Source organism: Phalacrocorax carbo, chromosome 1 (assembly GCF_963921805.1).
Source record: "Phalacrocorax carbo chromosome 1, bPhaCar2.1, whole genome shotgun sequence".
Taxonomy (NCBI): Eukaryota; Metazoa; Chordata; class Aves; order Suliformes; family Phalacrocoracidae; genus Phalacrocorax; species Phalacrocorax carbo.
In genome coordinates this window covers 34,182,831-34,190,846 of record NC_087513.1, presented here as the reverse complement: position 1 = coordinate 34,190,846, position 8,016 = coordinate 34,182,831, and positions in this window count along the sequence as shown.

Sequence of the window (8,016 nt, the reverse complement as noted above, 5' to 3'; positions counted from 1 at the left end):
ATAATCATGAAAGGCAAGAAAAGGTGTTAGTAAGTCATGCAGGGCTTTATGGTGGCAATAAGAGGTACAGGAACAGAAGCTTTCTGATGAACAGAAGGCACAGAGTAGAAAATATGTTTCTGTCAGAGCCATCTGTTGTGGATCTCCCCAGGCTCAGCTGTGGATACGGGTGGAGATCTCTCTAAGATGATGGAAGAATTATCTGTGGGTAGGAGTTTTTAACATGTATATATAGATTGGGAAGTTATGCTAGCAGTAGCTGTAAAGTCCTGGTATTCTTGGATGAGAAGGTCTGCATGTTCTGCTATAGGGTCACTACATCAACCAGAGATGCTGCTGCTTTAAACTCATATCATTACAGAGTTACAAAGAAACTGGCTGTCAAAAATCATCTTTGATCAGGTGATTATAAATCAGTTAAGACAGGTCTGTGGCTAAGGTTCTGGATTCAGACTGGCAATTTTTTGTGTGTATGAAATAAGGCTTAGTGGAGTAAGGAGCTCGAAAATTTTAATGTGAAGGGGGTTTGGAGTTAATTTAAGCCAGAAGTGTGTATTATTTAAGAGTTTTCTTGTGTATTGCAAGTACAAGGGGAAGATAGTAGGAAAGGAAACTTGACCTGCCTGGCAAAAATAATCACCCACAGAAAATGTTTAAGAGTGAGAGGAAACCTGCCTCTAATGGAAAAGGAACTGACAGTTAGGAGAGTTAGGTCTCAAAGGTCAGAAAATGCAGAGATAAACTGAACATGTTCAAAATCCTCGCTGAACTGCACCTCATAAAGAAAATTAAAATAAATAGCAGGAGATACTATATCCTCTGAAATAAAAAAAGTACAAGAGGGCAAGAAGTGTGGGAACAGCTGACTGACAGTAATGAAAGGTTAATGCAGGTATGGCCACAGAGTGAATAAATCCCGTTCCCAGGATCTGGGAAGGGGATAGCGCTGGGATGCAAACGATGATGGCATGATGATGGAAGTCATCCTTCCCTAAGGCAAAAGCAAAATGGAGGGCACATTTGCACAGCATGTTGCAGTCAGGTGTGAAGCGGCTCTGCCGCTGCTGTGACCTGGCCAGGTGGGAGCCAGCTCCAGAGCAGGCACTGCTGAGCTGCATCAGTGCAGCGCTGGCAGTGAGCTAACATGCCCCACTGCCAAAGTGTATGACTGTGGAAAAGCAAGAATAGCTTGCATGCAGCCTTTCTACCCATCACTGATTGGCAGCTCGAAAGGCCTCATCAAGTTCCAAGCTGTCTTTATTAAAAACCTGAAGTAAGACTGGCTTCATCGCCCACTCAGAAGTGTCGGAAACTTGGTTCCAGACTCGGCAACCAGCGAGTGACTCTTTCCCGCTCCCAAACTGCAAGCTAGGCAGATGGCCCTAAGCAAACAAAAAATTTACTGTAGGGTTTAAACATATTGAGAGGGGAAACCTGAGCAATCTGCCATGAGCAGGGCAAGCGCTTCAAATAATTTACTGACAGTAGTCCTGACCACATCTTCTCCTCCACCGCCGAGTGTTGGGTGAGGTGAGAAGTGCCAGGCTGATACATAAAATGGGGACGTGAGGAGCCCAGAGACCTGATGCTTCCCTGCTCTATAGAAACTAAGGCATCTGCATATATACTAAAAAATCCACAAGTCCTGAGCTGCCAGAGCCCTGCACGTGTATCTGAAGGGCAACTCAGCTGACTTCCTTGTCCAGCTGACAAGCCGACTGACAGGGGAGCTGGACACTTTGAGCTGCTCCTGCTCATTTTTTTGGTGGATAAGCATATCTGTTGCCATTGCTCATCAGTCTTTCCTTCTCTGCTCTCTACGTTCTTCCTCAGGCTGCAGTTTTACCCCACTTCTGGCATGGCGTGGCCTTTAGCCCTGCCTTTCCCAAGAACCCTCCCATCCGTGCCCCAGCATTCGTTTTGGAAAAGCTACAAAGGTAGTCAGGATCTATATGGAGTCCTTGCCAGTACAGGGAGATTTTTCTGAACGCTCTTTCCCTTCATTAAGAGTCTCTCAGGGTCTTTGAAAGAAAAGTCCCCAATACTATTGAACGTGCATGGTTGTTAAACCTACTAAAGTTTTACTGGGAAAAAAGCCCCCAAAACAAAAGTAGGACTGGGTGATGTCCCAAACGTTACTTCTCTCTATCTTGACACTTCACCTGCTCCCCAGGAGATGCTGGCAGAGTGCTTGTCTTCTGCTGGCATGTCTCCTCCTGCCACCTCCAGGGAGAAACATGCTGCTTCATGGCATGAACAAAAGAAAAAAAGAAGGAAGATAATCAGAGCTCAGTTGGATTTTGTCCTATATGAACCCCAGAAAAGATTTTAGGGAATAAATAAGGGTGAAAAAGCAAATAAAAAGTGGACTGAATCTACCTAGATTTAAGGAAAGCGTTGAGACGGGGTGTGCCTCACAGGAACTAATGTTTGAGTAAGAGATGACAGAGGATCAATCCTGACGTTGCAGAACAGAGGGGGTTGCTGGATTACCCGAGTAAAGAGCAGTAGCCTCTTCCCTTGTGAGGGCAGCCTTAGGCCCAATCTGGTTTGATGTTTTCCTTCGTGACCTTGGTGCAAGAACTAGACGTGTGCTTACAAAATCTGCAGATGACATAAAGCTGATACGTACAGCTAATACAGACCAGAGGAAGACTTGATTATTATGCAGGAAAAATTAGATGACCTTGTGGAACAGCAGAATACAAACAGCATGAAATTTAATAATCCAAAGTGCAAAATCATGCCCTTGAAGACTAATCACCAGAACTTTTGCTGTAGGGATGAGGTTCATGAACCGGAGGAAGGAGAGATGAACAAACTGATTGACCATAAGATGGCCATGAGCTCCTCTGTGCTGTATGGCTGTGAGAACAGTTAATGATGCTCCAAAATGTACCTGGCAAGAATTTGCAGCAGGCTTGGGAAGGAATTAGTAGCAGAGTAGAAGGTATTGTGCTCAGAAGATCATATGTGTTTCTGCTCACCTGTGTACAAAAGATACTTTAAACTGTAACAAATGCAGAGAAAGGCAGGTAGGTATGAGTAGGAAGGGTCAGATGGGGTAGCAGTGATTACCATTTCTGTGTCGTGTGCCCTTCATTCTCCTTCCTCCCCCCAAGCTTTCATACAAGATATGCTGCTCTGTGTTTATGTTGCCCTTATTGAGTTATTCCCATCCCCTAAGGGATATTCCAGTCACCCAAGCAGGCGAAGAAGTGAATTCCCCTTTCCACTGATGTATAACTTCATTATGGGAGAAGGGGAAATGTCTGCCTTCCTTTCATTCATTAGAGGTTGGCTACAGTAGGATGTTAAGGCAAGCATGTAGTACCTTCCTGTAGTCCTGGCAAAGCAGCCTGTGCCTGTCACCTGTACCCTTTTCACCTGCTCAGGGCTGAACTGACCCATAGGGCTGAGCAGGAGCGATAGAGATGGCAGCAGCATCCACACTGTGGGGCTGAGTACCACCAACGACAACTTGGTACCCAAGGGCTGGTCCAGCCCCACCTGCTCTCTCTCGTAGCCCTATTGCTGAGTCATCTCTTTGCTGGACTTTGCTAAGTTGCACCACATTTACATCAGTGCAAGGAAAAATAGAGGCCTGAGCTCAGTATAAGGTTTTCAGTGCACCTATGGCATTTTCCTCCTTTTCTTTCTGCCTTTCAAATTTTCTGGACCCATTTGGGGTAAGAAGGAAGAATGGAAATGCTTCAGTGGATTGGCCAATGTGAGATTTCAGCAAACCCCCTCCCATCAGCACTGTAATCTGTGAAAAATATCTTGCAATAAGGACAGGCTGTTCATTTTCCTCTGTGCACAGTCTGGCTCACCCTGTGTAAGCAGAGGCTATCTTTAGCATGTCGTTGGTCTTTTTTATGAAGAGATATAAAAGCTCCCACAGCAGGAGTCCTCTGGCTCTGAGACTGGGTGAGGGCATGAGGCTATGACAGACTGCTTCGCTGGCCCCACTGTTCAAAGCCATCTGCTTGCCAAGATTTCTCAGCTATGAAGAGAGAGGCAGACACTGCCCTTCTCAGCGGTGGTATGTCACCGTATGTATTGAGCACTACTCAGAGATTAGGAAGGGTTCAGATAAAATGAAACCCAAGCAATTTAAATAGATGAACAGAAGATACTTCGTACTATCTGTTCTTTTAAAACAATTGCTGTAGTTGTAAATAAGCAACAAAACGTAGTAGTTCTCCTCTCCCAAATGCAAATCTGCAAGGCTTCTCCATAATTCATTCAGACCCCATTAATGAGTATAAGCCATTCAAGCAGTTTGTTTTATGGCCATATCTCTGCAGTTGCTTATGCTGAACATCATTTCCTTTCCTGTTGCTAGCCTTGCAACAAGTCCCAAGAGTTATTTACAGACACCTTAGTTTTATCTAATTTAACAGCTTTGTGTTGTCAGCAGTTTTGCCATCTCATTGTATTCCCTCTCTTCCTGGTCATTAATAAATAGATGGGTCCAGAGGAAGAGTGGAATTAATCCTAGCAGCGATTCTCTGGTACAGTCCCTGTGGCATCACACTCTTACCGCCTTTTCATCCCAATCATCTCCCATTCATCCCCATCCTTTTCTCTTTCTTTAACCCATAAGAAAGACCTTATCTCCTACCCCAGGGTTACTGAGTTTCCTTAAAAGCATCATGTGAATGATATTATCAAATGTCTCTGTAAATGCATATCCCATGATTCTCCTTTAGTCAATATTTTGCTAACTCTTTATAACATTTGAACAGGTTAGGAAAGCACAATTTATCCTCACTGATAAGTATATCAATTTATCTCCGCTGATCTGTGCTGACTTGCAATTTATTCACCCTGATTTTATCTCTCTGTCCTACATATCACCTGTAGGTGTTTTATAACTATTTTAAAAGATTTTCTCAACTATTTTCCCCGTTAATGTAAGATTCTTTAGATTTCAGTTCTGAGGGTCAGTCTTAAGAGCTACTTTAAAAATTGCTAGAGTGTTGGCTATTTTGCCGTTATCCAGCTGAGTGGCTGTTTTAATGATGAATTACATATCTTTAATGATAAATTATGGTGGGCTGGAATTGTGCTTCATTCCTAGGATTTCCACAGAATCTCCGATGAATTCCATTTGGTAGCATGAATTATTGGAACATATATTTCTGGAGTTGCTACACCACTGGTATTTTTAATATCTTTTATCCAACAGGGCTTTCACATCATTGCATATAACTTCAGAGTAAAGATTCATCCCAGCCCTTCTTTTCTGACACCCAGATAAATCATTTACCTTCACTGCAATCTTTTCTCACCTGGTGCTTTCTTCTTTTACACTTAGCAGTCTAGTAAGCCTGTGTATAATAGTTAGTTTTCCATATGTGATTTACTTGCATCACTTACTATTTGTCGTCATGTGTTTGACTGTTTGTGTACTTTCTGAGCTTCATCTTACCGCATGAGTTGTATCTTGCCTGCCAAATCTTCTATATTATTTGCACCCCTTTAACTGGATATACATTCCTGAAAGATGCGTGGGGGATCAAAAGTAATCCTTGAATTTTACCATTTGATTATCCTGAGCCTTCCCTTGTTTCTTTGTTCTGAACTGTGGAGATCTGCTAAAGCACAGGTTATAAATAGCTTCCATTCTAAAGTTATGAATCACATTATTTTACAATAATTATTTCTCTGGAAGAAAAAGTCCTGATTTAAATACTGATATTTTATTTTGAAAATGCTGATATTTTGCATATAGCTTAAATTATTTAGCCTGAATGTGATTCCATTCACCCATACTAGGTATTCTCTCAGCTTCAAGGGAAATATTTATGTAAATAGGGATATCATAATCATTCTTGTCTTAATTACTGTACTTGGGACCATATTCCCTGAATCAAACCCTATAATGAGCTCCATTACACATAGTATTTCTTCATGCTTAGTCATTTTGATCTACAGGTATGTGGTGTGTTTACAGCCCTATATTTGTTTTTCTAGGATCTAGACTTTGTGTACTAACAGTCAGTTTCTCCTACACACCCTGAATCCCCCTCAGTGGTTTAAGAGGCACACTTTAACTCCTACCTTTATCCTCCTCTAAAAAAACTGATCGTCATTCAATGTCTTTTTGTATTCCCTTCTAATAAAACTTACTTATGCACAGTTGCTTCATTTCTTCCCAACTTGGTACTCGTTTCTCAACCATCAGTAACTCTTCCCTCCTGTATCTCTGCACCTTTCTGTTACTTACACATCTGTGATTTAGGATGCCTGGCTCCTGAGTCCTCCTCCCCATCCAAGAAGAAATCACTGGTGTTATTTTAGATGTTTAATTTATTTCTCAAGGCTACACTGTCGTTAGAATTCAAAACCAAGAATGTAAGGAGTTCCCAGCTTCTAAAATTGTTTTCCATCCATGGTTAGGTGCTGAAGCTATTGATGCCACCTGTCCCCATGGACAGTCCAACTCCCATAGCCAAGCAGGTATGTCAAAACACAGGATCTCTAGCTTTACATGTGCTTGAACAAGTAAAGAGTAAAACTGCAAGTGATGTTCATAAGAAATGTCTAGTGCTCAGACTTTTGAGAAACAGACCACTAAGGTTAGGACTAATTAAGCATTTTTGGTGAAATAATTTTCAGCTAGAAATAACTCAAGAATTGGGTGCTTACTAGCAATAGAGATAAGCCAGGATGAATCATACGTTGTAATCAGACAAAGCAGGTACTTTAACCTGGTTCTTCTAGCCCTACGTGCACTTTTGCTATCAGGGGAACAAGGAGTGGGATCTAAAATATGTGTTAGAAATTGTCTGTTGATGCTAATTTTTGAGAAAATACAGGCCCAAATCTTTCTCTTCCTTTTGTTTATTCAAAAAAGGTAATAATGGAATTTTAGTATCGTGTTCAGTAATGATTTACCTATGTTAATTAATGGAGAATTTTAATTTTGTGGCTTAAAAAGTAACGCTAAAATGATGCAAATTTTAAAATACACTATGTACAGGTACACTCTGGAATTGCCGATCAAACATGTTACTGGACTGTTGGTTCTGGTTCTGGTTCTTTGGAATTGAGGTTTCTTCTATTACACCTGTAGGACTAAGCCAATGAAGTATGGTCCAAGGTGCAGCATGCATTTCTTCTCTCTGATGATGCAAGTCAGGAGGTCTCCCTTCAGCTGCAGGAAGATTTGGTGAGACTGGCACTGGGCATGTTTACTCTGTGCAGTGAAGCGGGGTTCAGAAATCCCCAGTCATTGCCATGCCAGAGCACAGTGCTGTTCAGATTTGCCTCCTCAGGTACAGAAGCCACCCACCATGTCCCAGCACCACAGCATCTAAGCAAACAAGTCTTTACAGATCTCCCAGCAGAGGAGGCTGATATGGCTCACTATTTCTGCACCAAAGTGTAGCAGGCTCCTCACCACCCAGGTTCTTGCCTTTTTTCTACATTTTTCTCTTTAGGCAGTAGAAGTCCAAGGTCCTGTAAGGACTGGAGTTTGATGATGTGTTAATGCCACTACACAATGCTACACTACTTCAAGGCCTTCTTAATTATCTGATAGCCTGATAGAATTATTGAAGATATTCCAGTTTGCCCAATAAATATGCCTTTGGATATCAAAACTGTACAGATCAAGTTTGAAAAGCCTATCATTTGTCAGGCAGTGGAAGAGATCCTGTGATACTTTCTCTACAGATATTGAAGAAGTAATTAAATTTGTACCTTTGAGGTCACAAGCACATTTTAGACTATTTTTTTCTTCCCTCTAAAATGCAAGAGCTGAAATCTAGCTTTGCTCAACTGAAAACTAAATGGATGTATGACAGGTATTAATATTCTGTTCCACTGCAGTCCCACTCATGACACACCAGGCAGACTGGAGTTTTTTAAATTATCTGTGCTGGATCGGGGGAATTTGTTGATATGGCCTCTTGTGCACAAGAGAAGGAAAGCAGAGTCCAGTACCACAGGTGTCGGCCATGCTTTCCGGATGAGCGGGGTCTGAGGGTGGGGTCTGGATCTGGT